The sequence below is a fragment of the Rattus norvegicus genome, chromosome 4 (assembly GCF_036323735.1).
Source record: "Rattus norvegicus strain BN/NHsdMcwi chromosome 4, GRCr8, whole genome shotgun sequence".
Lineage (NCBI taxonomy): Eukaryota > Metazoa > Chordata > Mammalia > Rodentia > Muridae > Rattus > Rattus norvegicus.
The window spans coordinates 171,765,241-171,791,715 of NC_086022.1; the positions used below are offsets into that span (position 1 = coordinate 171,765,241).

Below are 26,475 nucleotides of genomic sequence, written 5' to 3' on the forward strand. Positions count from 1 at the left end.
TGCTATGCTATTCCTGTCACTACAGGAAACAGTGAGGACACTCATTTCCGGGCAGGGGGAAACGGGAGCAGAAGTGGTGCATCCTAGAGCGAGCACTGAATCACTTCCGTTAGGTTTTCCCAGCCACTCTCTTCTCCCTGAGATGGCGGCTGTGACTGGGCATCTGAAAGTAATCATGCAGAGTGATGCTTTTATCACAGTCTCGAGCAGGCAGCATCAGCAAGAAGCCGATCTGTCCTCCCAAGTCGCTGTGATCTGGGGGCTGTCTGAAGCCGCGGTGTAGCCTTTCGCTCTGGTCATCGGCACGTTGGTAGAACACTTGCTTGGCACTACTGATGCCCTGGGTTCTACCCCTGCATAAAACCAAGCTGTGGTGTACGCTTGTAACCCCAGCGAGAGGGAGGTAGAAGTAGAAGGGTCGGAAGTTGAGTGTTTCTCTTGACTACTAAAGTGGAAGGCAAGCATGGGCTTCATGAGACAACATCTCATTTTCTATTATAAGCACCCTTAGGGTTTAGCCACATAAGCATGTCTCCCATGAACGCAGACAGGAGCGTTACAGGGTAGAAAGGGGACTGGTGGAAGGCGGCGTAGTGGGGGGTCAAACATGAGTACAGCGCACTGGCACCATATGAATGGAAATGACATAAGGAAGTCTGTTATTGTGTATGGCAGATAAATTTGTACTTTTAAAAGATTGCAACACTACTTTTTCTGTAGACACAGAGAGAAGAAGGACTCACGTCTCCCGGAAACAGTAACTACTCATCTGTGAACGAATTCCAAAGGGACTTACATTGTTACCAGCATGGCGAGGCCCTGCTGGCTGACTGGGCAATGAGGGGTGGTAGAATTGATACAGGAGGATGACTGGGAAAGACAGAGAGGCCAGAAGTATCGGGAGTGAGCCCTGGGTTCCTGGCAGCTTGGAAGATGGCGAAAGCAATGAGCACCCTTACGGCTTGCAGCGATTGGCTGTGGAACTGGAACTTCACCCAATCGGAGCCATCCCATGATATGATGGTGCACTACAAAGGGGATGGGGCGGCCCAACTCAGGATCATCGTCTGCTTCCAGCAGGCTCCAGACCTGCTGCCTCCTGATGGTGATGGTGACGATGACGATGACAATGAGGGTGACCGTGACACCTCTGCCGCACACTTTCCCTAATAAGCGTGCTATTTGAAAGCCGCATTGGCATGGATAAACGGCTTTATCGAAGATGCAGTGTTAAGGTACCGTGTTTAGAGAGTATTTATCACTGTCGTTATTGTTCTGAATGCCATACTTAACCACTATACTCCTGACAAAGAGCTGGCGGGAGGGCTTTTCAGCGTATTCCGTGTGTTCACGAGCCTTTTTATCATCTAACTTTAGGGACATCGGTGACAAAATGATGCCATCCAAACAAGGAATGGCTGATCAAGGAGACAATGCAAAGATAGATTTCCTCGCAAAGTGCAGGGCACATATGAAGATGTCTGGGGGGACTTCCTCTCACCCCCGAGTGAGTCCAACTGGACAAACCGGAACCTTCCAGAGACGAAACTCACGGTAGGATGAGCGTGTCTCTTTGGGAAGAAGGAGCCAACCTCTGGGCTGGCCCTCCCTGTTTGCACTTCAGAGAAACGAGCAGGAGTAGAGATTTCAACAACTGAAAAACACGATCCAAACTGTAAGTATGGCCCTGCCTCTCCCGGAACAGTTCTTAAAGTACAGTAGCACCTGTCTTCTGGCAATTTCTGACACCTACGTGGCTCAAGCCCCACTCTCCGAGTTTATGATTTAGCAGGACTTCATGGGGCCTAGGAACTGAGCATGCTAATGACAGGTCATCAGGATACACACTAAACATCACTCTACAGTGAGCAGTCTCTGTAGGAGCACCCCTAAAATAACCCCATAAATCCACTCCAGCAGTAGGGTGTCCTATGAGCTGGGTATCATGGAACTTAGAGTAGATGAGATTTAAAGGGAGGTAGAAACGGATTTGAACTTAGAAAATAAGCTAGTTATGAAAACCACACCCAAACACAGCATTTTCTGTACGTAGACCTCTGGTTGAGAAAGACATAGGGTCAGACTGCTCTGGTCCCTCCCACATCTTTACTCCCTACTCTCCCTGTGGCTAATATAGTCCTCATTGGTTCTTTGTCCAAATCAAGGTAGAGACCCCCAGACTCGTAATACAGATTTAGAGTGTCCTTTGAAAGTTGAATGGTAACTGAGAAATATGCCCATAGGAGAAGACAAAATCTACTTTTATCCTGTTTCCCCTTCATTACGAGTCAGTCTTGTGAGCATCTCTCCTGTTATACAAGGAATTCCGAGGTCCTCCACTGTCATACACGAGTCTTTAAGGTTTCACTTTAAAAGTGTAGTATCTAACTTTTCTAAGAAAGATCTACTTTTCCGAGAGTGGTGTGCTGTTTCCAGGTTTTGTGTTATGTTTGGTTTGGTTTGGTTTGGTCTGGTTGTTTGTTTTCTAATGTATTTTACGTGTGACTGTTCTGCCTGGAAGCCAGAAGAGGGCATCTGTCCCCATTACAGATGGTTTTGAGCTACCATGTCGGTGCTGGGAATTGAACTCACAACTTCTGGTATTACAGCCAGTGCTCTTAACCGCTGAGCCATCGTCTCCCCAGCCCGTTTTCCAGACTTTTTAACAATGACTTGGCTGCAATTCCTGCAGCTTCAGACACATAGCTCAGTTCCGATAGGTCACATTTAGCCTGTGGCACAGCTCAGTTGACCATGTTAGTCCCAGGATGACACAGAACACGTCTACACTGAAGAAGCGTGCAGACTCAGGTTGCATCTCAACTCCAGTCCGTTCTGGTTTGAGAACCGTGGGGAAGCACCTTGACTCCCCAGGATATTTTTATTATGTGATGGAACTGATAGTAAGTAGATTACTTCGGGGGGATTTATTTTTCTGACTGGAAAAAGATGAGATAAGATGACTGGGTACACTTGAGACTGTTGACTTTACCTTTCAAGGTCGCCTTCTTGCTGCCCTGTCACGGGTACAGTGTACTCCCTTCGATGCATGATTAGTTTGCCCGGGTGCACAAGGGCTGCTCAGCTCTCAGAGCATTTTTTCAAGCACAAGGTTCCCTTTTCAGACAACTTGGAGCTTGATGGAGATTGATGGCAGCCACACACTAACTTAGCAGCACGGCATTGCTCAAACTGCTCTGCTTCTGCAAAGCAGTTTCCAGACGCACGTCTGTCAGCTGACAGCAGACAGCAACCCTTTACTGTTTTGCCCTAGTTTTCAGATAGAGAAATGCAGGTGTATAGTGACTTCTTTTCTTGTATGTTGTTTTACACACACACACACACACACACGTGTGCGCACACACATACACGCTCACACACACATACACACACTCACACATTCACACACACGCGCACACACACATACACACTCACACACACTCACACACACATACACACACTCACACATTCACACACACACACTCACACACACACTCACACACACACTCACATGTCCGTGTGGGAGCATGTGTGTTTACATACATTTGAGAGGGGGCCTGGCCATTCTACCTTTATTTCCCAAATACAGGACCTATAAGAATGTGTTATCATCACTGTCAGTTGGAAATCATATTTACATAAACAAGAGGTTAGGTGGGAGAAGAGATAACTGTGGGGATTAACGAGATTGGCCCCCATAGGACCATATTTGGATGTTTCTAGTTGGTAAAATCTTCTCAGGTGGGAAAGAATCAGGAGGTATGGCCTTGTTGGGAGGAGGTGTAACTGGGGGTGGACTGTGAGGTTTCAAAAGCTCTCACCTCTGCCTCATGGCTGTGGATCAGACGTGAGCTCTCAGCTGCTGCTCCAGGCACTGCCTGGAACTGTAAGCAGGACCCAATCGAATGCTTTCACTTATAAGTTGTCTTGGTCATAGTGTCTCTTCATAGCCATAGGAAAGAAAGACACAAACTAACTAAAGGGTATATCCCCCCACCCTCACCCCTCACCCCACCCCCACCCCTAAGACCAGTATTCATCAAGCTGAGTTACAACCCAACCTCAGGGTATATTATTTTAATATACAAACTATTCTGTGTTGAAAATGATGTTATTTTAACAACTTCTGAGGGAAGATTGTGAGTCAAGGAGATACCAAGGCAAAAAATTAAAAAATCAAATTAAGATAGCACTACCCTTTTGAAAGGGATTTCATTCGTTGAGTTCTGAGAAAGCTACCTTGTAAAGTCAGGCATGTGTCGTTCGTTCCTTCTGGCTGTACAAGGACTTGGTGCTTAATTGCACTCATTACCTTGCCTTGAAATATTTGGCCAAGTATTGTCATTTTAAGGTGTGCCCGTGAAGATGTTTTCAGAAAGAGTCAGGGTCTGAATTAGTGACTGGGCAAGGAGACTACGGCTGGGCTGGAGAGATGTGTCACTTGGTAAAGTGCTTGCTGGGCAAGTATGAGGACCTAACTTCTCTCTCCAGAACCCCAAGGAAGCTGGAGCCATTACTGTGTATCCTTAGCAATGTCACTGGAGGCAGACTGCTGGTCTCCAGATACTGGTACAACACAAATACATGTGCAAACATGTGGCCACACACAAACACATACGCACACACACACACACACGCACATATATGTACACAAATCTATATATACACACAAATATACACACAAATATACATACACACACACACACACACACACACACACACACAATAGATCACCCTCTATTCCTTTTGACTAGGACAGGGAAAAGGAAAGGAGGAGTTTTCTGTCTGTTTCTGAGCTTGACACTGAACTCCCATTCGTGGTGCTTCTGGCCCACAGGCCTTCACACTTATGCTAGAATCTGAACCATCCCATGAGACTCCTGGGTGGGCCTTCAACTGCAGATAGCTGACCATGGAATCCATGATGTAAGCCATTCCTCGTAATTAATCTCACTTCTCATGTATATCTTATTGGTTCTATTCTTCTAGAGAATGCTAACACAGCAAATCCCTATGTATACAGAATTTTTATTTTTATGAGCTCCTAGCTGAGAAAGTATGTGACACCAATTCCTGGGCACTGTCAGACTTCCTTTCTAAATGATTAACTCCTGCTTTTCGCAGAGACCACATGTTAAGGATATTAAAAGGAGCCATATACACATATGCACCCGCATGAGAAAGAGACACGTCACTGACGAAGAGATCTGTGTGGATGAGTGTGCGTAAAGTCAGGGGTCTGTAAGAAGGAGCTCAGAAGGAGCTCAGAGCAATCAGATGTAAGACCAGGTGTGCAAAGTGTTTTGTGCTTTGCATGTAGGGGTGTGTGTGTGTGTAGGTGCGTGTGTGGGGGGGAGTATATATGCACTCGTGTGTTTGAACATGGAGAGAATACTTTGGATGTTGTTTCTCGAGAACACCGTGCACCTTATTTTGAAAGACAGACTGTTCCTGGCTTGTCAATTCGGCTAGGCTGATTGGCCAGCCAGCCCCAGAAATCTGTCTGCCTCTGTCTATCTCCCCAGCTTGCAGATTACAGGTGAGTTTCGCAAAGCCTGGCATTTGGTTTGGTTTGGTTTTCATCCTAAAGGCAGTAAGCATTTGTTGTTTGTTTTTCACTGGCTCCGGACCCAGCTCCTCACATTCGCAAGGGAAACACGTCACCAAGGGAGCCATCTTCCCTGACCAGTGTTTTACATTTTAAACAAACAACAACTGCTGAAAGGATGTGTGTGAGGAGCCTTAAATACTTATGGTGGCCATGTAAACTACGGCATCCCTCTATAAATTACTATGGCGGTTCCTCAAAAAAACCTAAAATTAGAAATATCGGATAACCCAGCTAGACAGCTCCTGGGAATAAATCGAAAGGTCCTCTAAGCACACACACAGACACGCTTGCTCATTGTGTTTTTCGTGCTGTTGTCTTCCACAGCCAGATAAACAAGAGAAAGCAGACACTATATTTCACATATGCGCATGTTCGTAGGTGCTGTTCGCTCTCACCCCCACCCTCTCCCAGAATCCTCCGTTCCTCCCATAATCCTCTGTTCCTCCTGCTCATTTGCTTGCCACCTACACCCACCTCCTTCAGCCTCTTCAGCTTCCACAGCACAAATTCTCTGTGACCGTCTCCCAGTCTCACTTTCTCCCTCCTTTTAGGCTTCCCCCTCCTCTCTCTTAGTCAACTCTCTAGTCTCACATCTATACATTTAAATTTAGAATCCACGTGTGAGAGGAAGCCTGTGAGATTTGTCTTTCTGAGTCTGGCTTCTTTCGCTTAATATGTCGATCTCTAACTCATCTGTTAGCCTAAGAATGCCAAAATCACTTGGCTATAAGTACATAGTCTTAGCCCACTCACAATTTTCCGCTTCCTTGAACACACACAAAAGTATGTTGTAAGTGTTATTCTAACAAAATGTCACAGTGTAGTCCACCTGAATAATAGAGGTTATTGATCAAACATTCTCAAAATAGAACATGTAGATAATTAATAAAGAGCATCATATTTACTCCTCTAGTTTTTAAAAAACAGAACTTTTCAACATGTGCTGAAGAGGGAAATTGAGAAATTAATTAAAATCAAATGAAAATGGAAACAAAAGTTGTTTAAATGAACAATTTCATAGCACTAATGCCTACATTTAAAACAAATATCTCAAATAGATAACCAAGTGATAAATCTCAAGGCCTTAGAAAAGTAAGAACAGATAAAGTCAAAATTAGTATAAGGAAAAAAGATTAGAGAAGAAATAAATGAAAATAGAAATGAAAAAAGTACCAAAGCTCGGGGTTGGGGATTTAGCTCAGTGGTAGAGCGCTTGCCTAGGAAGCGCAAGGCCCTGGGTTCGGTCCCCAGCTCCGAAAAAAAAAAAAAAAAAAAAAAAAGTACCAAAGCTCAATGAATCAAAGAGTTGAGCAAATAGAATGGAAAAGAATTGTAAAAATTGCCCAACATCCAGCCAAACTAATCTTAAAACAATGAGAGACCAAAATAAATAAAATTAGAGGGTAAACAGAGAGTATTATTGTAGACACCACTGAAACACAGATGATCATTAGTGAATGTTTTAAAAAATGTTATGCCAGTACGTTAGAAAATCAAAAAGAAATGCAGAAGTTTCTAGACCAAGATCATCCATAAATACTGAATCCTTAATAAGGTTAATGAACCCTAAATAAGTTGATAATAAATAATGAGATTTAAGTTGTAATAAAAACCTTCCATCAAACACAATGTGCTGATTAGGTGATCTCGCTGGTGAATTGTTCTAGACTTTCAAAGAAGAACTAACAATGATATTCCCCAAACCATCCCATGAAGTAGGATGCTTCTAAACTCAGTCTACAAAGCCCATATTACCTAATGTCTAAAAGCAATAAGAACGTAACAGTAAGAAAAAGAAACAGAAGGAGAAAACAGTCTAGACCCTTGGTAAACACAGACACAAAGAACATAGTTAAAGCCCTTGCAAACTGAACTTTAAAAAGGATAGTTAAAAGGATCACATATCATGAATAGGAAAGTTGGTTTCACTGTAGGGATGGGAGGCTAGGGCAACATACACAGACCAAAGGATGTAAAATATGGCTCAGGCACAGAGAAAAGGGTGGAGACCGTATGGTCATCTTAGTAGATGTAATAAGCTTTTTACAATAAAAGCCAACATTCCTTCACAGCAAAAGCACCTGCTATAGAAGGCTATGTTTCACATAACACAGGATGTTCGGGAGTACACGGGACTGAGAAGGGAACCTGGAGTTAGGAGGGAGGGAAGGAAGGGAGAAGGAAGCTGGGAGAACAGTGTGACTGAAGCTTCAGCGATACATGAGAACATGTATAAAACTGTCCCAGAGATGCCCCAAGTATGTGCAATTGATTTATTGATAATCACTGTTAACATGAAGAAATAATAGGTTATAGGTTATCTTGGTTAGGACTTTCTAAGAGACACCATGACCATGGCCACTCTTTTAAAGGAAAATGTTGACTTGAGGCTGGCTCACAGTTTACAGGTTTAGCCCACTGTCATCATGGAAGGGTACAGGAAGCAGAGCGGTGTGCAGGCAGACATGGTGTTGGAGAGTGGCTGAGAGTTCTACATCCTAATTAGTAGGAAGCAGGGAAAGAGAATGATGCTTGGCTTGAGTTTCTGAAGCCCCAAAGCCCGCCCCAGTAGTGACACATTTCCTCCTTCAAGGCCACACCTACTAATACTGTCACTCCCTATGGGTCATTTTCATTCAAACCACCACATATGTATAATTAGTATTCTAGTATAAGGAATCGATGTTGACAGATGTAATTCATATGCTTTAATAATTATACTAAAACAACCAATACTTCTTACTCCTTAGGGGCTGAATATATTTTTCCAAATAGCTTTATAATGTAGATGTGGTGAGTCTAGCATGGTGGCACACACCTTTAATCCAAGCACTCATGAGGCAGAATCAGGAGGATTCCGTGAGGTCAAGGCCAGCCTGGTTGACATAGCAAATTTGCTCCCAGCTAGGGCTCCCTAGTGAGACACTGTCTAAAAATAAAATATAGTAGACTTAATTAACAGAGCACAAAATTATTCTACTTGAGTATACAAGTTGCTACAAGTATCAATGTTTTTTAATATATTCACAGTTGTGTAGTATCCACACAATCTAATCTTACAATGTTTTCATCATCCACAAAGAAACTTCATACCCAATTATCAGTCAGTCCTCATTCCAACCCCACTCCCTGTCACCCCAGGCGACTGTTAACCCCTCTGCCTCTGCTCTGCCCTCTCTGAACATCCCACCTACATGCTACCATGCAGCACGTGACCTTTGTGACTGGTTTGCTTCACTTAGCATTCTGTTTTCGGGATTCATCCATGCTACACAGCATGCATTGCTATTTATTGCTTCATATGCTGAATGAAATTCTGTGCAATTATAGGTGTGCAATTTTGTTTATCTACTTATTGATGGACATTTTGGTTATTTTCAGCTTCCAGATGATTGTAAATATTGCCTCCATAAGCATATGTTCAGAGCATTGCGTGTAAACATGATCTTTCTTTATATTGCTTTCGTGTTTGTGTCTGTGTGTAGAGAGGGAGGAAGGGAAGGACGATGAGAGAGAGGGAGAGAGAGGGGAGAGAGGGAAGAGAGGGGAGAGAGAGAGAGGGAGAGAGAGAGAGAGGGAGAGAGAGAGAGAGAGAGAGAGAGAGAGAGAGAGAGAATGAATATAATGAATATATTTCGGTCACATGCAACATTTATTAGGAACTGTCAAATTGTTTCCCACAGTAGCCCCATGTTTTACAATCCCTTAGCATGCAAAGCCCAGTTTCCCACACTCTCCTCTGCATTATGTATGGATATTGTCACAGTATTTTTTAAATGAATGTGTGTTACAATGTTTTCATTTGCTTTGTCCCCAATGATGTATTGTTTCATGCACTTACTGCTCCTTTACTATGGAAAAAAATCAATTTAAACCCTTTGTACAGTTTTAACCAAGTTATTCATTTTTTCATTACTGGCTACAAAGTACGTTTATTGATTATGAATATATATCCTTAATTAAGATTTCATTCCACTATATGTTCTCTTAGTCTATGAGTTGCACTTTGCTTCCTTCTTTCCTTCCTCCCTCCCTCCCCTCTTCCTTTCTCTCTTTGTTCTCTTCAGACAATGTCTCCTATAGCCATAACCCAGGCTAGCCTCAAACCTGATACATAGCCAAGGATAGCTTTCAGCTCTTAATCCTCCTGCTTCCAGTCTTCAAGGGTTTGGATGGGGGATATGTATACTCAGTTCTTTTTCTTTTTTAATAATGTCCTTTGATGCATTGTCTTAATTTTTGCAAGATGACTTTTCTCTTTTGTTATCTGTAATTTATCCCATATGTTAAGAAATACAATTAAGTTGGGTCCCAACTGCTAGGTTTTCTTCTTGGAGTTTATATTTAAACTTATGGGCCACTTTGAGTAAAATTTTGTATAATTTTGGAATGTGAGACATAGCCCCCATTTTGTTTATTTGCAATGTGAACGGTCAGTAGTTACAGAACCAGTTGGAGAGAGTGTGCTCTCTCTACTGACATATTTAATACCTCAGGGGATCATTGTCTTTAAATATAGGTGGTTGTTTCTGGACCATTCTGTTCCATTGATCTATATGTCAGTCCCTGTATGAGTATTGCATTATCTTGATTACTATGTCTGTGTACAATGTTTAGGAATGAGTATGTGACTCTCCACTTTTCTTCTTTCTTTTCAATAATGTTTAGATATCTGGGGACCACTGAGTTTCTGAATAAATTTTTGGATTGCCTTGTGGATTTTGAAAGACATTGGGTCCTTGGGTTAAAGAGATGGCTCAGCAGTTAAAAGTGTAGACTATTCTTACAGAGGACCTAAGTTCGTCCCGTCACACTCAGGTCAGGCAGCTGTCTGCTTCTCTATATATGTGTTGGTCATTCCTTCCGTGCTCACATAGTCAATCTGTCTTCATTTCTTACTCATCAATGGCTTCAAGGCCATCCGATGTTCAAGACTGGAGTCTTCTCATATCTTTGCATGTATAGAGCTTTGACATGAGTGTACCCAACTACATGCCCAAGAATATATCAGACTTTCCCCATACCTCTGTAGACCTTACACATGTCCAGCCATTGTCCTGTTTGTCTGTGGCATTAAACAATTACTACTGGTTGTTTCTGACCAGTACCTTGTGGATAGGCCTTCTCCTGAGGTAATAACTCATGTCTTACAACAGCCTTTCAATGGTGTCTCCTGAGACTACAAAACTGGCTTAGTGACAATTCTATGCAGAAGGATCGTCTCTCTCTCTCTGGTTGAAATCGATGGTTTAGACCTTTAGAACTAACTAAAGTTCTGTAACAACCTTCGAAGCTTTTTTTTTTCATTAAAACAAACAAACAAACTGCTGTTTCTAGTACTTGAATCTGTTCTAGTGTTATTAGACTTTCCCCAGTTCCACAGTAAGCCTAAAAGCTAGCAGACACACAACCATGGTAGCTGTTTTTAAAAAGCCAGCCTCACAGATCCTAGAGGAAAAGACGCTCCCCCTGTGCGGTGCTGTCAATATGTCACATAAGCATTGAGGAGAACTTGATTTCACAATGAAGTTAGCTTTGAGAGAGGATCTGCCTTCTCTTGTTCACTTCATGCATTCTCCTAACTGTAACAAGCTACCTCCAATCCCACTGAAAACAACACCTCTGATTTTACTGCAATATCTGCTGGTTTTCTATTCATTTGACTCACTGCTAGAAGTGTGAGCATTAAAACCAGGTCACAGATGAATGGAACTGACACATACTGTGTAAAATAAAGTATCATAAATAATCAGTGTGCACTCTGGGAAAAAAGCCAAAACAACACTCCCTTTTTTCTTAATTTTATACTTGTATAGTCGTAATTTCTTAATTTTAATTTCAACTCTTACTAACTGTAGTGCGTGAGCGTGCGTACACACACACACACACACACACACACACACACACACCACAATATTTAAGCCTAAATTTCCTCCACTGTAGGACAATAAAGAAAAATAGGGCATCCTACAAGGACCAAATCACAACGATAAATCAAGTGACTGTATGAACGGAGAGTTTGACATCTGTAATCCCCCGAGAGTTTCATCCAGGACACAGAGCAGATACACTCTCGAAAGTGCTCAAACTGTATGTAGTATATTCAACAAAGGGATGTCTGGGTTGTGGAAAAAATGTGTTTATCTGAAAAGATTCTCTGTCACTACAATCATCATCTTCGAGTCTAGAGTTACACTGTGCTTTAAAGAACCAGGCTGGGCTGGAGAAATGGCTCAGTGGTGTTACCAGCTCACTGCTCTAACGGAGGACCAGAGCTAGTTCCAGCTCCTACGTCAGGCAGCTCACAACTGCCTGTAACTCCAGTTCCGGGATCGGACGACCTTTCCTGGCCTCCACGGGCACTGCAGTCACAGACACAGACACTATCAGGAACTGGCTTTACAGTCAGGAACTGGCTTTACAGTCAGGAACTGGCTTTACCGGCTCCAAATCCAGACGATGGTGATGTCACCCCTAGGCGACCATGAAATGACCCCTGCATCTGTTGCCATGGAAAATGCCATACATTCCCAGCATCCACCTGGTTCACCTGCCCACCTTTACCTGCGGGCAGCAGCCTGTGCGTTACGTCACGATCCAAATAAAAGGCAGCATCCTCTGACCTTTTCTCTCTTTCCTTCTTCTTCTTCATCCCCCTTCCCCTTTTGTCCTTACCCCTAATAAACCTCTCCCCTGTGGAACTGTGCTGGCCTGGTGTGATCTGTCTGGACAAACCACCAATCTGACACACCAAAGACTCATGCAGTTACACACACATATAAAATTTAAAAATAAAAATAATATTTTTTTTAAAAAATCAGGTCAATGTAGGGAAAGAGGATGCGTTTTGTAATCCGGCACTCTGTGATTGGGAAGCCAAAAGATCAGAAGTTCAAGGCCATCCCCAGCTACATGGTGAGTGAGCGGTCTCAACCTGTGACCAGCGAGACCCATTGCTTTTCCGTAGAGGGGCCACAGCAATGGTGGCATTAGTGTGACAGAGTAGAATTGCTCATTGTGGAGTAAAAGGAAAGAGAAAGGGAGGAGAGAGGGGAGAACATGTTTCCCTAACACCCTCGGAAACAACAATCCCAAAAGTCTTCCCCATGTTAAAGTCTCTGTCTTTTTGCTGGGGACAGGCGTTTAGGACAGACCCTTCCAGAGACACACTTTGGAATCTCCCTGTGTTAATATTCTAAATGACTGTTTCATCTGGCTTCTATGTGGCCCAGTATAGGATTGCTTCCCCTGACCCAGTCAGAGGTCTGTTACTACATTTGTCCTAGTTGGACACTAGCAGCAGAAACAAATGGAAAAGGGGCCTGGACAGGAGAGGATGTATGCGCTGGGGGCAGGGTAAGTGGGGAGAATGAGTGTGAGCTCGGAATGCTGGCATCCGAGGTCATAGCACTTACTTTGCCGCTATCTGAGGAGAAGGTGCAACTCTACCATTGCCCTCCAGTTAGTCCAATGCATTCTAAAGACAGCGCTCATGCAATCATATGTAATCAGCCACGACGTTTTGATGTCTCAAAAATGGTTCAGAAGACCAAAAGGCCAAGTTTGATGAAGTCCAAATCTCTTGTACTTGACCAAACTGGGATATAGAAATGCATTATGACCCCTGTCATCAGTCACTGCTGAGAGGGTGAGGTGCCTGGAGCTGGTCCAAAGTCATTGTTTACCCCCAGTTGCTCCAACTAAAACATAGATTTTTCTGAATGTATACCAAAACCTTGTGAAGTTTTTGGCTTATTCTCTCGAATATGTTATCCTCCATATGTAGACTGCAATTTTTCCCCCTCAAAAATTTTGTTAGGAAACATTTGCTGGCTGCCATGTAACATCCCAAAATACCGAGACATTAAGAGACATGTGTGAAAATGCCTGCAGGGTTTCTCATTCCGGTTGCCATCACTGAAAGCCACAACAGTGATTCACCACTTGTCACCGGCAAAGTTACCAATCCACAGAGAAAGCAAAACGACAGAGCAAAGACACAGTGTGTGCTGCAAAATATCACCACAGCTTGTTATCTACCATGTACCAGGAACTCAAGAAGAGCCACCCAACTTTACATGGAGAACAGGAAATAAGACTTCTTCTCGTGCTTGGATCCGGGCCACCAGGGCCAGGGATCAGGACAGAGAGCAAGTGGGAGGCAGGGGTGCTGAATTTAGAAGTTTGAGAAGGAGCAGACTGAGCCGTGAGATTCACACATCCCAGTGGTTTATAGGAAAGCAACAGGAGACTAAAGAAGAGTGACTTTCTTTCCTAAAATCCTAACTTTCTCTAAATACTAAAAGTCACAGACGACAACACAGCAGAGCCCAGACAAACATAGAACCCCACTGTGCTAGAGACTGAGGCCTTGGAATTTTACTGGGAAAGACTGATAAGCGAAATGAATCAAAAGCTGCGATTGTCCAATCGGAAAGAAAGATGAGTCCTATTTGCAACACGAAAGGGGTCCACTGGACACACCCAGTAGAGACTCAGGGATAATGTGCCTTGTGTCATCTACTGCCCCGGGAGCCTTCCCCAGAAAGCCCTCTGTTCTGGAGTAAGACGCCAACAGAGGCCCTCAGTGGAAAGGGCTTGGAACTGGCTGTGGCTATGATGTGCCAAGGGCCTGGCTTCTCTTCACAGGCTCAACACTAGAGCCCAGCTTCCTGCAGGCAGTAGCTCTGAGCTCTGTGGCCAAGAATGTTCAAAAGACAACACCCACCACACTCAGGAGACAGACCTAATAAATCATCCAGGGGACCCCCTGACTGGATTCCCTGGCCCTGAGACAGAAGTTGCACTGGCTGAAATCAACAAATGGAAACACCTCCTCCACCCCACCCTCCCCCAACCCCCCACTGGGGACCAGCAGGGCTATTACATATCTCTTACATGACTAATTGATTAAAAAACAAAATAACAGCGACAAAGCCCTGTGGCTCATCTGTCCGCTTGTTTCCTGGCTCCCCTGGCAGGAGCTTCTCCTGGTTTTGATGTACCTGGTACAGGACACATGGCACCCCTCCCACCTCACCCCCACTTAATGAATGGAAAGAAGGCTTGTCTAACATCCTTGCTCCAGACCAGAGAAAGACCACACAGCCATGCTGCTACTAGCTGTGAAGCTATTTCATGGGCTCTCCAAATCTCGGTTCTTGCAAGCAAGCACAGATGATTGGTAGTCATGAGTCTTCTGAAGACAAATACTTGGTTGTTTTCCGATCCTTTCCCTCTCTCCCGGTGCGGAGACCTCTTTAGCTAGCAAGAAACCAAACACGGGCATCAATAGTTTTTAATGCCATGCTTTGGCTTCACCTTCTGCAGCCAAAACTCCAATTTCCTTCAGAGCTAGCAAACAATATGGCAGTACATGACAAGCCTTCTGTCTACCCAGGACACTAGAGGCCCCCAGGGAGTCTGAGAATGACTAAGTCATGTGGCTTTTATCCAAGAACTCAACAGTCAGCAGGTTTTTTTTTTCCTACTGAGGAAAAAGGAAGAAGGAAAACCTTAATAATCTAAACAGGAGATGAAGTACTAAGGGCAGCGTGCTTTTTATGAAATACCATATTTGATCCAAAGTTAGGCAAAGTTCATTCTCCTCTTTGTATTCAAGGAGGTCTTGTCTATCAAAGTCGATGGTGACTGTGCTTTGCAGATTTAAGGAAGAATGGGCTATTGTTGACAAGTTATTGCGGTATGCTGGCAGTCCCTGATACTGGCTTACAGTCCCAGCCTGTCACTTACTAGTTGGATAGTCTTGGATAGGATGCCTAACCTCTTTCAACTGTTTCCCTACCTGTATGTGCCACAGTGGGTGGGGTCAATATTTCTCTTTCAAAGGTTGTTATGGTTGCTGGTGAATATATGTAAATGTATCAGAAATATTCTGGGACACCTTAAGCATTTAGGAAGTGTGAAGATTTATTTATTAGCCCTGTGCAAACCTATTCTCCATCCATGTAAGACCAAAGGAAATACCTGGATAGCGGGAGTGCTGCATAAGTTGACAAGGACAAGGAGAAAGAAGGTAAGATGTGAAGCCACATTACTGTGAGATGTCCTCAGAGATCATTGTCACACATGACCTCACGGCTTTGCTATTTACAGAGGAAACTAGAGAATGTCGTGGTGATCACCATCAGGGGCCCTCTGGAAATTCATTTCCTGTTTCTTGAAGAATCAAAGTACAGTCCCTGACACAATTGTGCCTCGGTGGGGGAAAAGTCTGCAACAGATTAAATTTTGATATGGTTTGAATGAGCCTTCTAAAATTCATGCTGAAATTTAAGTCAATTATAAAGGTATAAGAGGGGAGACCTTTAAGAGAGGGGTGATGCTCTACTGGAATTGAGAGAATACTACAGTTATTAAGGAATAGCTTAGTTACCGTAAGAGTTCAGACATATTTTTTTCTGTTCTAACTCAATTGCTTTTTTTTTTAACAAGATTATGACCTAGAAAGAATGTCTATGCCCGAAGCCAGAACCATCCTCTTAGAACCAAAAACATTGGCCCAAAATAGCCTATCTTACTCATAATTTACCCAATCGCTGGTGTTTTATCACAACAACAGAAAACAGTCTAAGTGGTGTTTGAAAAGGATCATCCAGGACCATCAAAAGGGTCATCGAAGCTTGAGAGCACTCATTGCTCTTGCAGGGGACTGAAGTTTGGCTCCCACACCTACATCCTGCAGGGTAAAGCCACTCCTATGGGCTCCAGGGACTCTTACTTCCTCTTCTGGCCTCCATGGGCACACATACTTACCCTTATCCGGACATATCCAGTCATATATAATTAAAAATATGTAAATCTTTGGTTCTCCTGGGTTTCTGCTGAAAGAACTTTTTATCCTTACCAAATAACTTCTCCTTAAGCCTTAACCGTAAAGAGACCTGGGGACAGAAGTAGGCAAAAAAAAAAAAAAATGGTTTCAGAGGTCAAACCTCTGAGTTAGGACTTATACCCAGCATCGTGAGGCAAATGCCTTTATTTTTTCTGTCTTCATTTAAAACCACCAAAGGTAGCAAGAGTTCTGGGAGAGAGAAGAAAATTACTATTTCAACTATAAAGCTCTGGACTGCAAGGCATCTGGCTTCTCCATATTCGTGTTGATTTCAGAATGGCAGAAGGAACGTCGACTGCACATGTGACAACCGGATGAGCCCTGAAAACACTCACCTGCACTTACCACTTTAAGAAAGTGTTAGTGTGGCATTCTGTCCCAAACATCACTAAAAGGTGGGATGGGAGAGAAGGCAATTTTAAGACCCAAACTCTGACACGTCCTTGAGATGTCCCAGAAAATAACCCATTATCAGCGTTCATGGTCCGGAGAATGCGTCTATGCCTGGTATCATTAGGATCTCAAATCGACACTGAGTCCAGGAGGAGAACTTAAGTGGATTAAGATCTACCACGTACCAGAGTATAAAGAATATTAAATCTGACTTCTCAACTTAGTTTAGAACTTTAACACTTACAGATATGAAATCAAGCTACCTTTAAAATGGTTTTTATCATTTCACTCACATACAGGTACACATATACACATGTATACAAAAAGTCTTGGTTTTGGCAGCCAAAAAACAGACATTTATCTCAGTTTCCATGGAAAGAAAAATCAATGGAGACATGAAATATGCTATTCAGTCCAAACTTCCTGCTTAGAAAGAATATTTTTCATGACGGTACATAGAGTTTTCTGCCTACAGCATGTTCATTTCACAATCTGTATTCTGAGACGTCAGGAAACCAGAATCTATTAGCATATCTCCGCTTTAAGAAACAGGCTTTCTCCTGCTATTTTAGAGAGACATTTTTGTGTATCTCAGATCAGAAAAGGCACCAGGTGCTCGAAAGCAGAGGAACATTCTGACTCTCCTGACTCATCCCAAACTGCCATGTGCTTGGGGCTTAACCTGCCTTGAACTCCACTGGGAAGAACGCCCAGCCTTATCAGAGTCATACTCGATGCATCTCCTTGCTGTCCATACAGAGTAGAAGGAGGGACCTATACGCAAGTACTTGGTATTTCTGTAACATTTCAAAAAGGAAAATGTGTGCTGTGAATTCATGAAAACCCACCTGATTTTCCTTGCAGCCAGCAACACACGAGTCAAGTTAGAAGGCAACAAGGAGCACGGTTGGGGGGGGCAGGGAGGAGTCCCTTCATGTTCTTGTATCTGTCTACTCATCCTCATTACAAGTCACCAAAGGGATATAAGAAAGAACTGATCAAACTTGTGTGCACTGATTTTAATATCCTTTTCTGAAGGTTGGAAGTTGAGGCAGGCTCTCTGTCTGTCTGTCTGTCTGTCTATTTGTCTGTCTGTCTATCTTTAATGAAGGGTGGAAGTTGAGGCAGGCACTCTATCTTTAACGAAGGGTGGAAGTTGAGGCAGGCTCTCTGTCTATCTATCTATCTATCTACCTATTTTTTTGAAGGGTGGAAGTTGAGGCATGCTGTCTCTGTCTGTCTGTCTGTCTGTCTACCTATCTTTTCTGAAGGTTGGAAGTTGAGGCAGGGTCTCTGTCTGTCTGCCTATCTATATACCTATCTCTTTTGAAGGGTGGAAGTTGAGGCAGGCTCTCTGTTTTTCTGTCTGTTTGTCTGTCTACCTATCTTTTCTGAAGGGTGGAAGTCGAGGCAGGCTCTCATGTATCCCCAGGTGGTCTTGAACTTGCTGTGTAGCTGAGGATGATCTTGAACTTCTGACTGATTCTCTTGCCTCTACTTCCCCTGTGCTGGAATTGCAGATTTACATCCGGGTGCTTGGTCTCGTGCTGTGCTGCAGATTGGACACAAGGCTTCCTGCACGCCAGGCAAAAGCACTCTACCAATTCAACTACGTCTCTAATCCTTCATATTTTTATAATGTGCACATGATGTTAGTACATGAGGGACAGGTGGTAATTCTGAGTGCACAGGGGACGAACAGACTGAGTGTCTAGTGACAACAAGAAGGGAAGACATTTCTTTGCATGTAACACTAATATTGTGTGGAAGACGGTCTTGCCTCTGCAGGAGACGTTACTTTTCTAAATTAGGTGATTTAAGAAGAAAAGGAAATGATATCCAATAAAGAAACACTAAAGGTTATGCTTCAAACCAGAATATCTGAATTTTTTTAACCCTGCAAACCTTCCCAAAGCACATTATTGGATCATGTTGGGCCTCATTTAGCAAGAATGTAGAAACCTTGATTGTTATTACAAGCTATAAACTCAGGGACACAGTGGATTTGAAATGATGAATGTAATAGCACCCAATGGTAGCAAATCATACTGACAGAGGGTGTGTTCTCCAGACAGTTGGAGACGAATTATAAAAGATGAATATTGCAGTCTTTGTGGGTGACAAAGTGATTTCCCTTGTACTTCTTACCTGGCCCTTGGGGGCTCTTTCAGAACCTGTCTGAAGTACTTACGAGTCTTCAGATGGCATAATGTAACCTATCATCAGAATGAGAGCAGGCAAAGAAAGGGACATTCCACTTTACAATAACTCTATTTTTCAAAATATCCTAATATAGTAGTAGGAAGGAAATGATCAGCAAACCACACCAGCAATTTGTCAAGCATAGACTAAGCATGGCATAGATTACCTCCACATTGCTCTCCCACTTCTGATTTCCTTTCCTGACATCAAAGTCACAGGAAAGTGTATGTGCCTACAGCCCCTACCCCCTCAATACCTGAAGCGTATTGGTCTAAGACACTTAGCTCTTAAGGAAATTGCTACAATTTCCAGAATAGACATGAAGTAGACCCAATTTCTTCCTTGCTTCAACAACTAGAATATAGAATACAAACTACATAATTTCTTTGTAAATGGAAGGTGTTCCTAAACCATTGCTTGTGAATACCCCAACCTCAAATAAATTACCCAGAAGACAATTTGACCTGCTCATTGCTAGCCTAAGACTAGCATAATCTAAGAATTCATCATCTCTTCACACTGATATGCATATCTCTTTCATGCTTTTCAGAGGGAGAGGCAAGGTTTATGGCAACTATGATAACTCTGTTTGTTTGATTACTTTCCTATGGTAATCCAGCCTCGGAAGTCTCAGCAGGGGGTTGACCCTTCCTAGAGGAGTTCATACTCCAGAGAAAACAAATTACAAAGCGCTGTTTCCAGATAAACTATAACTCAAATGCTGAATCACCAAGTTACGAGAAGGATTTAATGTTGGTGGCTTTTTTTTATTTAAAGGTGTGCTGTGCCCACACACAAACAAATAAAAAATAAATCTTTAAACCACAAATGGACTCGAAATTTTTTTCATACATAAGTACAAAGAGCAAACAGTAACTGATCTTAGCATATAACTAAGTATATCTAAGCTTAGTGTAGACTCCTGTTGTGTAAAAATCTGTGATAATATATCACTAAACTTAGGGGGTAACTTCTCATGCATTACAAAAATGTAATATAAATGGTACTTTGTCCTGTAGTGCGTGGGTCTTAGGCACACACAGTTCACGCCACCAAGTTTAACATCCTTAAAGGGAAGAGGCGAACTATTTCCCTGAGGGAATGCACTCCTGAGCCGGGAGCAGTCATCCACCTCATAATAATCATCAGTGTCAATCTATAAGAAGCATCCTTTCCACCCCTTGAGGAACACTGTTGAAAGATTAGCTTCTAGAAATTTCCCTGTATGGTGCTCTAGAAGCAATCAGCAAGTGTATTGCTTCTTGTCTCAACCTGAACCGATAAGCTCTGAAGTTTGGGTGAGAGGTGGTGTTGTAGTTTTGATGTAAAGTGCTACCCACGGGCTCCTATGTTTGAGGGTGAGACATATCTGAAGGAAATGATTCTCTTGCGGTGGGAGGGGGGGTTCAGGACTTCAGTTGTATAGTCTGGCTCTATTTTCTTTCCTTGCTTTGATTTCTGGTCCCCTGAGATAGAAGCCACACACTTTTGAAGCCACTGGGCCGCTCATGTCTGTATTCTCTGACATGTTGGATTTCTCCAGTCTGAATCAGTGTCTGGTACAGCGATGAGAGGAGCGATTGATTAAAATTAGTAGCTTCCACAATAGGAATGAGGGATGGAATTAATACAAACTTTGTCCTTCCCCTTCCATCACCTCCCCATCCATCATGAACCCAGTCATATCTAGGAAAGGTTACCATGATTCACGTGGATTCTTGCCCTTATCGTGTGAGCACTGTACAGTTCTACACTGAGACCAACAGTTAACTTTACAGCAATGGTTGAGAGAATCAAATAGCCAATCCCTACTTGAAAGAGTCACAGGCCATCTCTCTTCTTTGTCCAGGGTAATAAGGCATCTCAATGGTCACTTAGTGGTAACAGCCAATCCATAGCTCTGTTTCTACCCAATACAGCACCATTTTCATCCCACATAGTATTGAGACTTTCTAAAAACTCTGAGAACTTATGAGTGTGTTTCTTTGATAGAGAAGACTGATTTATGGCACAAATAAGTAATAACAAAGATTCATTCCCTGAAACTACAAGTTAGTTGCTCTTGCCTGTTTTGAAGCCTTGTGGGAATGACTAATTCAGTATTGGGGAAACACTGTGATTTGCTCTTATTCTCAGGAGTGATGAATAAAAGGTTCGGTTATAGAGTTGCAAGCATCTGTTTAGTTCCTGTGGGTAAGAACCTAAGACAGGCACTGTGCTAGGCCCTGGGTCCCCACCCTGGCTCATGACTGAATCACTAGGACACTATCAATAAATGCTGAGCTGATCTAGGGAATGCTGTAGGATGCTGGGTTTGACTTTCAGTTGATTCCTCTGTGAGTTTGGCAAGGTGGGAATTCAGTTCAGTTTTGTGAACAAAACTTCGTGCCCTCAGGACACAAAGGCCCTTCCATCCCAGATTACAGGCACTTGAGAGATCTTTATTGTTTTCTCCCCTCCCTCCCTCCCTCCCTCCCTCCCTCCCTCCCTCCCTCCCTCCCTCCCAATCTCTGCCTTTACAAAACTGGTTTACAGCATTTTCCCTTTCTGAACCTGCTGGTCTCTCAAGTAGGCATACTGTTTGTCAGAGCAAGATACTCTCATTAGTTAACTCACTAGAAAGGTTATTTGACTATCTGCTTGGTTCCTTTTATTGTACTTCGATTGCTCTAGAACGCAAGATGAAAATCACTGGATAGATAACACTCTTACCAACCAATCTGTCAAAGGGAGAGTTGCCATGGTTAGAAGGAAAACCATGTAAGACCATGGTGGATGAGAACATGAACACACACCCATCTGTGCAACCATGTGGGCACTGAGGGGGTGTGGGAGAGAGAGAGGAGAGCTTTGGCAGTCACCATTCTAGACACCACCTTAAGCATAGCCCCCATGTGTTGAGTCATTAGGATGTGCCTCACTCTGACCATACACTTCATGGACATTTTTTTTTAAAAAAAAACCAAATGACAAATATATGGAATGAGTGGCATTATTTTGATTTTTTTTATAAGAGAACTGAGACCCCAAGAGGAGGCAGGGTCCAATTTTGCCAAGATCTGATCCCAGAGAACAAGCATTTCTGCTCCTTGATGCCACCTCCCTTTAAGAAAATGAGATTTCTAGACAGATGTCAAATCCAACTGCTGGCTATGTAAGGGCTTGTAATAGCAGCAGGGGCTTTTAGTCCTTTCTCCTCAGGAATGTGGACTTCCTCACTCCCGTCCCCAGTCCCGCACCTCCCAGCAGCCTTGGGTGTGGTTAAACATAATTGCAGTGCCCCCTCGAAGCTTGAGCACCAATGGACAAAGGTTTTTACTATAGGTGGGAAAGCTTCTTTGTGGGGGTAGGGAGGAGATTGTCCTTAATTCAGAGTAGCAGGCCATTTGCTTCTAGGGACCCGTCGCCTCCCACCAAAGCAAGAAACGCATCTTGGGACAGAAGTCTCCCCAGCTGTGTGGAAGCCACTGCACTGTCTTTGAGCAATGACTGGAGGTCACAAGAGAAAGGTTTGTTTCAGGTAAAAATACTGACTTTAAGCTCTTTTCGCTCAATCAGGGTATGGCGGCCTTTGTTATGACGGCTAAGAAGTGACTCAAATAATGACAACATCAGGAAGTTAAATAGTTTTTGTTTCCCTTATTCAGAACTTGGTACGGTTTGTAGAATCTGGATATTTGTGGGTTATGTGCTCGAGTTAAAGATTAACCTTATGGGTGATGGTCACATGACTGCACATTTAATTTTAATGTACTGAATTTAATTTCCTTCTCATCCTAGGTTAGAAGGAAAAAAACAGTAAAAGAAACCAGTTGATGCTGACCTAATGCATTGGGGAATCTGGCTTTGAGTAAGAAAGATGAGCAAGAAAATCCAGAGACCAAAGGCATGGACCAAGAACATCACAGACTGTACTGTGCACAACCATATGAAACCCAGTGCTGTGTACAGGAAAGGTGTGTGCACACTTTGAAGCCAGCACTCAGAAGGCAGAGGCAGGCAGATCTCTGAGTTCAAGGCCAGTTTGGTCTACAGAACGAGTTCCAGGTCAGCAAGGGCTGCACAGAATCGTACCCCATCAAAAGCAAAACAAAACAAAATGTGTGTGTGTGTGTGTGTGTGTGTGTGCATGTATATCTGTGTGTCTGTATGTGTGTGTATGTGTGTGCTTGTACACACAAGCTGTATTTGTGTCTCTGTCTGTGTATGTGTAGATCTGTATGCATGCCTCTATGTGTATGTGTGTTTGTCTGTGTGTCTATATATGTGTGTCTCTGTGTGTGTCTCTCTGTGTTTGTCTGTGTGTGTGTGTGTGTGTGTGTGTGTGTGTACCTGTATTTGTGTGTTTATATCAATGAATAGAAGGAAGGATAAAAGGAGAAGGAAAGAGCGAAGAGAAAACTGCTTAATTCAGAAGACGTGAGCACAGCAGAGACATCACGAAGCTGCTACTTCACAGCCATATGGGGCAAATGACAAATAACAGGCCCCGCTCTTAATAAAAACATGCTGCCAAAGTACAGGGCCATGCAGAAAATAACAGAGCATTTAATTACACAGTGACAGTTGCAGCGCCGGGGATTTCCCAGAGATTAATGGAGCAGCTGGGACAAGTGGATGGCCCTGGGGACAGTCAAAAGATTCCCAGCCAATACATAATACCCAGGAAAGGCTCCTTGTTAACTTCACCCGGGAGCAGAAAATGGACATGGGGCTGGACACTGGCTCTGGCGTCCTCCTTTCCTTCCTATGAAGAAAACATTAGCATGGAGAGAGGTTGGTTCCAATTAAGATCCGCACGGAGATAGTCGGACTGTCTGGGTCAGCTCTCACCAGTCCAGCCTCAACCCCGGAGGACTTTTCCACTAACTGAGGCCAACTTGGGAGCTGGGACTAACATCACTTTTTGAAGAGAGCAGTAAAAATAGACTGTTAAAAATTGACCTTTGAGAGGTGGTGAAGCCAGCTTTCCAGACAACAAAAAAGATGGAGGGACAATATTGAACAGTAGGTAAAAGACACTCTTCTTGGGGGAGGGCAAAGTTTATCATGTGTCCTCAAGTAAACAGAGTCCCAAACAGAAACAGATGCTGGCTACACCCACACAACTACAGTCAGCACAGACCAAGTAGCACTGCACTGGAAGCCAGCAGGGTCGCCAGGTCCAAGGTCTTAAGCTTTGGTTAAGCTGCCAGCACTTTAACCTGAAAGTCTGAGTTGGGTGCATATGCAAATGAGGCTAATGAATAGTCATCACCTTTTGACTACTTGACTGGTTTGTACAGGGAGACTGAGCACACTGAGGCTTTTTATTGAGTTTTGTATGAAGTGAATTCCACAGAAGTGAATCTTAAGTACAGTTTTATAAGACTGCATAGTGATCTCTGCACTGTCACAAAATACATAAATAGCAGTTTAATGAGGGTCTGGAGAATAAGAACGGAGACCAATGTGCTAGGTTATCCAGTACCAGAGCCAGAACAGGACTGGGTCCCTAAACAGGAAATATTTGAAGGATGAACAGTAATTATTCGAGCGGATGGAATAAATAAATAAACCTTCACTAAGGTCACAAGTTTAGCTAGTGGTCAAATAAAGGGTATAACCTCCTACTACACCTCCCTACTGGGTACAGTGATCACATATTTCCACCAATATTTTATGGCTTCTTGGTACAGAGATAAGCATGTTCTATTAGATTAGGCTTTGGGGAAACAAGAAAGTTCACTTGGCCAGAGATCCAAGCTTTGGTAACCATTGCTACTTGGAAGTGGTCATAGGGTCTCTACAACTACATCCATGAAGTCACACAAAAGCATAATGCTTCCTGACCCGACTTTCCTTCAATCTACCAGGCATGCACAAATGCCCCGGTCAGGCAGTATAAAGTATTTCCCTGAAAAGGGGTGACTTTTGGGAACTGGTCCTGGCTGGATCCTACCCTGAGCAGTTCCTACATCTCTAATCAAGCGCTCAACCTACAGGTGGAGATAGTCTGCGTGCTCCATTTTGGACCTGCATTTCCATACAGCAATGACCAGCAGATTTCTGCTTCCTTTAACGGACATTTCCAGCTAAGGTTATAGAGCACAAAGACATCCTTCTTGGGCAAAAGGAGGGGTCTACTGACCCTCCTGTCACTTTCTTAGGGAAGATAATGTTCTGGGCCACCATGTCCTCACAGAGAAACAATAGATACTATCATTTGGGGGAAAAAAACAAACAAACAAAAGAAAAACAGATGCTCCTATGCGGTCCCTCCTGCTCAGAATTCCATCAGGACCTTCTATGGTGATGGAGTCATTCTAAGTTTATTGCATGTAATGGCAGGAGTCTCCAAGAGGGTGTCTTTTTAACCTTTGTCTTCGAGCTCACCCCTGCAAACACATCATACATTTAGAAGTTACGGGAGCACTATCAGATGCAAGCCACTTCACTCACCCCCTGCTTGACATACTCCGTGGCCTTGCATCCTGTTCTAGGAAGAGCTGCCCTGCAGTCCAAAAAGTCTCCCTCCCACCTCTTCCCTTCTCTCTGAACCACTCTGGTGCCCTCAGCTGGCCATCCCCTTTGCAGATACAGGACCTCTACCCTTGGGGTTCCCTTTGCATGTGGAAACTATTAACTATCTATTTATTCCCTGGCTCTCTTCAGACACTGCAATTAAGGTCCCTGTTGCCACTGAAATATTTTCTGACCACTCTGTGCAAATCTGTAAATGCCCACGCTCTCTTCTCAGTGCCATCCCTTTATTTTGCTTATTACAGACATCGCTTTGGAAACACTATGTGCTATAGCTATTAGCTTTCTGCAATATATATATATATATATATATATATATATATATATATATATATATATATATATATATATATAATTTTTACAAGACAAATTCCACTGAGTTCAACCAGCCTGCTCATTGCTGTATCCCCAGAGCCCCAGGCAGAGACTGGCTTAGGGCAAGTAACAATTAAGCATTAGGTAGATAAATTATTTCATGGCTGGAGGATTAGAAAAGGGTCCTCAGAGAGACAGATTCACATGGCCTTCACTGAAAGTCAGGGCCAGAAATAGCTGTGTTTTGTTGTTTTGTTTTGTTTTGTTTTGTTTAAAGACAAAAGGGGTTTCTTGGCACATCTGTCCTTATGACTTCGTGGAAAGATCCAAAAGTGAATACCTTCTGGCTATCACCAACGTCAGCTAAAAGCTTGGCCTTGATACCAGGGAGGTTCACGAGAGACATGTGTATGAACTCTTAGACTTCATATATTCCCACACATGCTGTCTTCAAATTTTCCCATTTCCTCCTGTGAATTCAAGGTCGATCATTCTTCTCAGTAGCACGAGAATCAGAGGTTTTGTTAGAGATTAAAGAGAGGTTCATGAAACACAAAATTAAGGGACGATGGTGGTT

General features: G+C 43.2%; 1 protein-coding gene and 1 long non-coding RNA gene across 4 annotated transcripts in view; one reads left to right on the forward strand and one right to left on the reverse strand.

Annotated features, from left to right (window-relative positions):
- Nucleotides 1-26,475, reverse strand: part of Rerg (RAS-like, estrogen-regulated, growth-inhibitor) — a 108,475-nt gene that overhangs the window by 52,447 nt on the left and 29,553 nt on the right. The gene's annotated exons all lie outside the window — the stretch shown is intronic.
- Nucleotides 1,094-25,838, forward strand: LOC120102419 (uncharacterized). 2 transcript variants are annotated; one of them, XR_005504024.2, is made up of 3 exons: nucleotides 1,097-1,235; nucleotides 1,378-1,675; nucleotides 22,842-25,838. It is a non-coding gene; the product is annotated as an uncharacterized LOC120102419 (long non-coding RNA). The 2 variants fall into 2 exon arrangements; XR_010065990.1 differs by lacking the exon at nucleotides 22,842-25,838 and having other exon boundaries at nucleotides 1,094-1,235; nucleotides 1,378-9,255.